This window comes from Gossypium arboreum, chromosome 12 (assembly GCF_025698485.1).
Source record: "Gossypium arboreum isolate Shixiya-1 chromosome 12, ASM2569848v2, whole genome shotgun sequence".
In the NCBI taxonomy this organism is placed as follows: Eukaryota; Viridiplantae; Streptophyta; class Magnoliopsida; order Malvales; family Malvaceae; genus Gossypium; species Gossypium arboreum.
Window position 1 is genome coordinate 78134752 of NC_069081.1, and position 10168 is coordinate 78144919.

Consider the following 10168-nt stretch of genomic DNA (forward strand, 5'->3'; position numbering starts at 1 on the left):
TAGTTAGTCTAGGTTTGATCTTCATTATAAATATTTATTACTTGTTACGAATCACTGCGATCAAGTTTTTGGCGCCGTTGCCGAGGAACTGAAATATTAGGAACACTAAATTTTTATTACTTTAGCCATTTATTTTTCTTGCAATTTTATTTTATTTTCTTATTTATTAATTTACTTTTTCTTTCTTTTGGCAGGTTTTTATAGTTTATGACTAGAAGAAACCCGTCAGGACCTTTACTTTTTGACGAAGAAATCAATCGAACAGTTCGTAGAAATCAAAGAGAAATAAGGCGTAGTTTACCATACACAAAAAATGAACAAGAAGACAATACTCAACCTCTAACCGACGAGATGGCTGAAAACCAAGACAATCAGCTGTCTCCTACAATTGTAGCTAATCAAAATCCTGCTCCACGTACTATGTATGACTATGCTAAACCCTCTTTAACAGAACTGAATCAAGTATAGTTAGACATGCTATTGCTGCGAATAATTTTGAATTAAAACCTAACACTATTCAGATGATACAGCAGTTTGTTCAGTTTGATGGCTTGCAGGATGAAGATCCCAACACTCACTTAGCAAATTTCCTGGAATTTTGAGATACATTCAAAATCAATGGCGTTTCTGATAATGCCATCCGTCTTTGGTTATTTCCCTTCTCACTGAGAAACAAAGCTAAACAGTGGTTAAACTCATTACCACGAGGGTCTATCACTACTTGGGAGCAAATGACCGAGAAATTTTTACTAAAATATTTTTCGGCGGCTAAAACGGATAAATTACGTAATGATATCTCTTCTTTTGTGCAGATGGACTTAGAAGCACTTTATGATGCATGGGAGAGATACAAGGATCTATTGAGAAGGTGCTCTCACTGTGACAGCCCAAAATTGACCCTAGTCGGGAAGTGGTTTCGGGACCGCTAAACTGAGTCACCGAAATGTTTGAATGTAATATTTATTGTCTAGAATATGTAATTATGAATGTGTGAAAATTTCAAGTTTCGATTTAGCCGATTACATGTGAATTCAGTTAGTAGGACTTGTGTGACACTTTTGAAAAGTGAAAGGCTAATCTATAAGGACCTAATAGTGCATGTAGTCAAAGGGGAGGACTTGCATGTCAAATTCCCCTCCCCAAGTTGTAGTGGCCGGCCATGACAAGGAATCATGGGCTAAACATGTCATGAAACATGTTTTGTTGGTGCATTAGGGAGAAACAATAAACAAATGAGTATGGGTAATAAAGAAAGAAAAAAAAATGTGTGTGTGTGAGTGAAACCCCCCCCATTGCCGTGCATTGTGGAAGAAAAAAGAAAAAAAATTGTTCATCCATCTTTTCATTCTCTCTTGACCGAAAGTACTAGAGGAAGGAAGGAATTTTGCTTCATGTTTGTTTTGGAAGAGGATTAGAAAGAGATTGGCTATACTTGCATCAAGATTAAGGTATGTTTGAGATTCATGCATGTTTTTAGTTGCTAGCTTGATGTTCTTGGAAGCCCATGGTTCAAATCTTTGCTATGTCATGGGAATGAAATTCGGCCAAAGTAAATGTGGTGTTAATGCCATTGCATGCTAAATATCAAGCTTGATAATGATACATGTGATGGTGGATTGATGGCTCTTGGACTTTCTTTTTAGTATTTTTGAGTAAGACATTAAGTTCTTTGCTTAATCATGACCAAAATTATGGTGTTGTGATGTATTCGGTCATGGTATATCCATGAGTATGATTCATGCATGTTGCATGGTAGGTAAGATTTGAGCTTTGGATATGTGTTTATATTTGGATATAAACAACTTGAGATTCGACCCTTGCACCTACATGAATATATGTTTGCACATGATGAATTGGTATGACACATATACTATTTTAAGGTGTATATTTGCTTGTGATGTTGTTTGGTTATGAAGTAAATGAGAGATGTGTATTGAGCTACAATATGTAATCGTTAGTTAGTAAAATGTATGCTGTTTTTTTGTGTAGTATTAAGTGTAAAATTGGCCTCAACATAGACATGCATATTCGGCCAAATGAAGTAGATTGGTGTGCATGTATTCGGTTAGAGGCAACCATATTGAAGCCTTATCTTGGCTTAGATTGTTGACTAAATGGGTAATAAGTGAGGATGGTTGCGAATATACAAACATACATATGCATGTGTAATTGAATTATGAATGTTTAGCAAGATGGTTAAACTAGTTGATTTTTGATTAAGCTCAAGGAGTTAAAGAAGGAGAATCAAGCAAGGAAAGAAGAAGGTCATCGAGTAGCCGACTTGGACTGTTTTACCCAACACAAGGTAAGTCACTAAGCATATATTTTGTATTGATTTGAATAGACATAATGTCTATGTAATTATACCGAAAGGAATGATGAATTTATATACATGTGTGTATGTGGTGATGGAGGTATTGAATGAAAGGAAAAGAGGTGAGATGTATTGAGTTGTTGATTTGGCACTAAGTGTGCGGGTATAAACATTTGTGATCATGAGAATGGCACTAAGTGTGCGGGTTTAAAACTTGTACAGCACTAAGTGTGCGAGTTTGATCATATAGCACTAAGTGTGCGAGTTGATTATATAGCACTAAGTGTGCGGACTCACTATATGCTTTTGAATCACTATTGACACTGAGTGTGCGACACTATTGAGTTGATCACGGACAGCGGATCGGGTAAGTGCCTTGAGTTCATGGCTAATAGGCGCTATGATTATATTTGGGGTTGAGCTTGGTAAGTTTGAACCTATGTGACAATGTAAATTGAAGTCACGTACATAAGAATTATCGTGGAATGAGTGAAAGGTCATGTAGATGTATGATTGTGACGAAAACAAAATGGTGTATAGAAATGCTTCAAATATCCTATTGATTAGTATATGGAATGTGAATGTGTAACTTGTATGTGATTGAGTCGAAAGGTCTAAGGAACTATGGTATAGTTCGGTTTGAATGGAGTAATTAGCCTCGTTCCATTTTGTTTCCTCTTGCGATAATGTTATTAATGATTGGTAGTGCATTGCTTATGACTTACTGAGTTATATACTCATTTGGTGTTTGCTTGTCACCTATTTTAGGTTTCTTGAACTCGACTTTTTGCGTATTCGGGACTGTCATCGAAGTCATCACACCGGCTAACAACTTTTGGTATTTTCTTCGTAGTTGGTCTTGGAGTACATTTCGGCATGTATAGGCTATTATGTTTGTTTGAACTTGGTATGTAAATATTTTGAATAGCCATGCGAAAATGGCTTATAAATGTTTTGAGCATAATGTTATAATCATTTGGTATGTATCGCTCATTAAGAAATACGGAAATGTTTGGCAACGACCAGCCATTAGAATGGGTCATCATGATTATATTTTGGACTATATATGAAAAAGGGTGGTTGAATCATAGAAACTATGTGTTAGAGAAAGTCGCCCTAGAAATAGATGCTGGCAGCAACAGTGACGTGGATGTCAAAATCACTAAAAATAGTAGGAATGGAATTAAATAGTGAATAAATTATGTAAATGAACCTTGATGAATCCATTTTCATACGGAAGAAGCGAAACGGTCATATGAGTTGTATGTTAAAAGATGTTTGGGTTTTCGTGAGACAGGGCCAGAACGGTTTCTGAATTCCCTGTTCCAAATTTGAAAATTCATTATAAATTAACCAGAGATAGTTAGGAGTCATACCATATATCTATGAATTCCTCTTTGAGTCTAGTTTCTATAGAAACAAACGGCATCAGTATTGAAGCCCTACACAGGGAGTTATTCCAGTTGTAATGCACGAAGGTCAGTGTAGTCGACCCCTGTAACATGGGAGACTTTAACTAATAAAATGTACTAATTGGCTTGAGAAAAAATTCTAAAAAAAAATCTGTAGATGGAAATATGAGTCTAGTTTCAGGGAAAAATTACGAAACTGATTGTCGAGTTGTAAAACTCAAGTTATGATTTTTGAAGCGACTAGTACACAGATTGGCAGTTTGTCTGGGAAATTCTCAATAAGTGGTTTGAAGTCTGTTAACACCTCGTGTTCGACTCCGGCGACAGTCTCGGGTTCGGGGTGTTACACTCACCATGGGTTACCTCTATGGTTGCAAGTTCAAACGTTCTACAATGGTGTGAATCCCTCGACAAGACAAATGATTGACGCTGATGCTGGTGGAACTATCAACAATAAAACACTGGAAGATGCCTACGAATTCATAGAGGAGATGTCACTAAACAACTATCAATGGCAAGTCATGAGGACTAAGCCAACAAAACAGCCGGCATTTATAACATCGATTCAGTCATCATGCTCTCTAATCAGGTAGAACTTCTCAATAAAAAGATTGATAGTTTTTTTGGTTCTACGCAGGTACATCCAGTAATGAGGTGTAACTCAAACGAAGGAGGTGTGCATACAGAATATCAATCCTTCAACCCCACAATCGAAGAGGAACAAGTTAACTATATGGGTAACAATAACTTTAGACCTCAAAATAACCCATACAGTAATACCTATAATGCAGGTTGGAGGAACCACCCAAATTTTTCCTGGGGAGGTCAAGGGAATTAAAAGCCACAAAATCAGGGTTTTCAACAGCCACCTTATCAACAAGAGAAGAAACTGAACCTTGAGGAAATGCTCTCAAAATTTATATCAATGTCAGAAACCCATTTCCAAAGTACCGAGACAGCACTTAAGAATCAACAAGCATTGATCCAAGGACTAGAAACTTAGATAAGCTAGCTTTCTAAACTAATTTCGGAAAGACCACTAGAAAAATTATTTAGTAATACCAAATAAAGAGAGCATGTCAAAGCGGTTACACTAAGGAGTGGGAAAGTGTTAGCGGAATATGAAAAGAAGTTAGCACAAGAAGCTGTGGAAAGCGAAAGGAGGGAAGAAAAACCCGAAAATAGTGAAAAACCAATGCCGGAGGAATATACACCACCAATTCCATATCCAGCAAAATTAAAAAAAGACCGCATTGACGCACAATTCAGTAGGTTTCTTAAACTTTTTAAGCAATTACATATCAACTTACCTTTTGTTGAAGCTATCTCGCAGATGCCTACATACGCAAAATTTTTGAAGGAGCTTTTAACAAATAAAAGGAAGTTCGAGGACTTATCTACGGTAGAACTCAACGAGTAGTGCTCCACCATACTCCAAAATAAGCTGCCAACCAAAATAAAAGATCCAGGAAGTTTTACTATCCCTTGCTTAATTGGTAATCTGAATATTGAAAAAGCACTAGCTGAATTAGGCGCTAGTATTAATTTGATGCCCTATAAAATGTTCAAATAGCTTGGTGTTGGGGAACCTAAACCCACTAGGATAAGTATTCAATTAGCCGATAGATCTGTTAAATATCCCAGGGGTATTATAGAAGACGTACTCGTAAAAATAGATAAATTTATATTCCCTGTTGATTTTGTTGTGCTTGACATGGATGAAGATGTGGAAGTACCCTTAATTTTAGGGCGCCCATTCCTAGCCACTGCTAGAGCCGTGATTGACGTGGGTGACGGTAAATTGGTACTTAGAATAGGTGACGAGGAAATGATCTTAAAATTTATGATGCTATGAGATTCTCTAGGGAACGAGATGATTCATGCTATTTCATTGACTCTATTGATCATATTACTTAAGACTCTTTTCAGGAAATTGTACAAGAGTAGACGATAGAACCGTGTCCAGCTCAAGACGAGGAGATAGGTGAGGAACCTAATAACTCTCCGTCAAAACAAGTAGAATATAAGGGTATTAAGATCAACAATGAACTTAGGCAAAAACCCTCGATTAAGGAGCCTCCCAAACTGGAACTTAAACAATTACCAAATCATTTAGAATATGCATTCCTTGGAAATAATTCTACATTACCAGTTATTATTGCTTCTAATTTGCAACCTAATGAGAAAGAGGAATTAATCCAAGTATTAAAAGAACATAAGAAGGCCATAGCATGGAAAATTTCTGACATCAAAGGAATCAGTCCTTCTTTTTGCACCCACAAAATTTTTATGAAAGATGAATACAAACCGTGTGTGCAAACTTAGACGTCTGAACCCTAACATGAAGGAAGTTGTAAAAGCCGAGGTAATTAAACTTCTAGATGCTGGAATTATTTATCCTATTTCTGACAGCTCTTGGGTAAGTCCAGTGCAGGTTGTCCCCAAGAAAGGAGGCATGACGGTTGTAACCAACGAGAAGAATGAATTAATCCCAACAAGAACGGTTACAGGGTAGAGAGTTTGCAAAGACTACAGGAAACTGAGGAAAGATCATTTCCCCTTGCCATTCATTAACCAAATGTTAGAAAGATTATCCGGACACATGTATTAATGTTTCCTGGATGGACTCTCTGGTTACTTCCAAATCCCAATAGCTCTTGAAGATCAAGAAAATACGACATTCACATGCCCATATGGTACGTTCGCTTATCGTAGAATGCCTTTTGGATTATGTAATGCCCCTGCTACTTTTTAGCACTGTATGATAGCTATATTCAACGAACTCATGGAAGATATCATGGAAGTCTTCATGGATGATTTTTCAGTATTCGGTAACTCTTTCCATCTTTGCCTTAAAAATTTAAAACGAGTTTTAATAAGATGTGAAGAAACAAACCTTGTGCTTAACTGGGAGAAATGTCACTTCATGGTTCAAGAAGGTATTGTACTAGGGCATAAATTTTCTAGTAAAGGGATTGAGGTGGATAAATCTAAAGTAGAAACAATCGAGAAATTACCACCTCCTAGTTCAGTTAAGGCTATTAGAAGCTTTTTGGGACATGTTGGTTTTTATAGAAGATTCATTAAGGATTTTTCTAAAATAGCTAAGCCTTTAACTAAATTGCTAGAAAAAGATATACCTTTTAACTTTGATCAGGAATGTTTAAAAGCATTTAATACTTTAAACGATAAATTAATTAATGCTCCAGTTATAATTGCACCTGATTGGAACCTGCCATTCGAACTAATGCGTGATGCAAGTGATTTTGCAGTAGGTGTAGTACTGGGACAGCGAAGAGACAAGTATTTTCAACTATCTATTACGCCAGCAAAACCTTAACAACTGCACAAGAAAACTATACTATTACGAAAAAGAGTTGCTAGCTGTGGTTTTTGCTTTTGATAAATTTCGATCATATCTCATATTGTCTAAAGTTGTTGTTTACACTGACCATTCCTCCCTTCGCTATCTGTTAACTAAAATGAATGCAAAACCTCGACTTATCCGATGGATTCTCCTTTTGCAGGAATTTGACTTGGAAATTCAGGACAAGAAAGGAGCTGAAAATCTAGCGGCTGATCATCTATCCAGGCTCGAGAAAACCAATACCAGAGAACTAGATGACGTGGAAATTAATGATTCGTTCCCTGAAGAACAATTTTTCGCTATATCTAACTCCGAGGTACCTTGGTTTGCAGACATCGTGAATTTTTTAGCTGCTAACATTATCCCAAAAGGGTTAACACACCAGAAAAAGAAGCGATTCTTTAATGATGTAAAAAACTACTTTTGGGACGATCCATTTTTGTTTCGCAAATGTGTAGATAAGTCATCAGAGGATGCGTTACAGGATCAGAAATATCAAAAGTATTGAAACACTGCCACTCAAGGCCAACCGGAGGACACTATTATGGAACAAAGACCGCACACAAAATACTTGAATCAGGTTTTTATTAGCCTTCGCTATTCAAAGATGCCAACAGGTATGTTACTTTATGTGACAAATGCCAACGGACAGGTAACATATCTAAACGTGATGAAATGCCTCAAAACTATATGCTTTCTTGTGAAATATTTGACGTGTGGGGTATCAATTTCATGGGTCCATTCCCCAGTTCATTTGGAAATAAATATATCTTATTAGCAGTTGACTACATGTCCAAATGGGTAGAAGCTCAAGCTCTACCTACTAATGATGCTAGAGTGGTAGTACGTTTCCTTAAAAAACTCTTTTCGAGATTAGGAACACCTAGAGCAATTATCAGCGATAGGGGCACTCATTTTTGTAATACCCAATTTGAAAAAATCCTTAAGAAATACGGAGTTCATCATAGAACGGCCACCCCATACCATCCTCAAATTAATGGACAAGTTGAAGTAGCAAACCGAGAACTCAAACGGATCCTTGAAAAAATGGTAGAATCAAACAGAAAAGACTGGGCAACAAAAATAGACGATGCCTTATGGGCTTACAGAACCGCTTTTAAGACTCCTATAGGGACATCACCTTACAGACTAGTTTATGGCAAAAGTTGTCATCTCCCATTCGAACTAGAGCATAAAGATTTTTGGGCTATTAAATTTTTAAACCTTGATCCCGAACTTGCAGGAAAAAATAGTTTGATGCAGCTAAACGAGCTAGATGAATGGCGAGCCAATGCATACGAAAATTCACGCCTATACAAGGAAGCAACAAAGCGGCGCCATGACGTTCGTTTAAAGCAACGGAAAGAATTTGAAGATGGAGATCTTGTCTTACTATACAACACAAGACTCAAATTGTTTCCCAGGAAACTAAAATCATGATGGTTAGGACCCTTCGTAATTCAATATCCATATGGCACGATAGAGGTAAGTCACCCATCATATGGTACTTTCAAAGTAAATGGACAATGTCTCAAACTTTATAAAGGTGAGGATTTTAAAGTTGATGGAGTGGAGCTATGACTCCGCAAACCACCCTGAGTATACTAACAAGGTAACAGTCGAGCTTAAACTATAAACAAGCACTTCTCGGGAGGCAACCGAGTACTAACCATTTTAAATTATTTTAAATTCAAAATTTTAAAACTTTAGGTCACTAACAGAGTATTTGAAGCACAGATTCCCAGCACCACACGGCCTGTAACACGACCGTGCTTAAGGCCGTGTGCACCAACACGAAGGGAAACACGGCCGTGTGATACGGCCGTATGAAAATAGAGTAAAAGATTTCCCCAAAACACGGTATGCGATAATCCCCACGGTCGTGTGACATGGCCGTGGGTGAACTTGATAGAGGAACACGGGCGTGGGAATGGAAACCCACGGGTGTGCCAGGGACAAGGCTCAATTCTATTTCTTCAACACGGGCATAAGACACGCCCGTGCCGCTAAGCCGTGGACAATAATACATGGGCATGGTACCTTAACATGGGCTGGGGAGAAAAGAACAAAGCTAGGCACGGCCGTGCAATACGGCCGTGTACCACACATGGCCAAGACACACGGGCATGGGAGAATAGCCAATCACGACCTAAAAATTCGAAACACACGGGCTCACCCTCATACGTACATGGGCGTGGCCCTAAGCCGTGTGGCCCTCCCCTATATAAGTAAATCACTATTCATTTTTTCTTCCTTTAAAAAAAAAAACCTAGCCGAAATCTCCTATTCTCCACTCCCTGATCCCTATTCTCAGCCACCACTACCCTCTCGTCTAGTTCATATGGTAGCTTCATATGTTGACATCTCTGAGCACCTCACCCGTTTCAAGCTTCAGTGTTTTCAACGATTTGACAACATTGATGCTACTCTACAGCAGATTTGTCAGCACCTTCCTATCTCATCGCCAGTCCCACCTCGCGAACCATCCAGCAATGGAGATATCTAGAAATATTTATTTATTATTTTATGTTTTTTACGAATGATTCAAACTATTTCTATTATTTTTATTAGATTTTAGATATTTTATTTTTCCTTATTAATTTCGGCTATTTCTTTTTGAGTACTTATCCTTCATAATATCCCCTAAAAAGTTCTTGATTTTATCCCAATTATATAGAGCTCTTGAGCTCATCATCATATAGGAACTAAAGCTCCACCGGGAAAGGTTCTTCACGACTTCCATGTCCTGCTTGACCACGACCATAGCTACCACTAGGTATAATATTCTTTTGGCACAGGACTTATGGCCTAATGAACCTCTACAACTGCCGGAGTATCCTCCTCCACTCTGAAACCAATCACGGAGTATCCTCCTCCACTCTCAAACCAATCACTCTCCAAAACTCTAGTTCGAGGAATTCATCTATATTTGTACATTGAGGGCAATGTACATCTTAAGTGTGGGGAGGTATTTATTTCACTATCAGAAAAATCCCTGAATAATCACCTTGTTCTCATGAAAAACTCTCATATCATATTTAGGATAAATTTTAATTGATTTATGATTTTAATTGA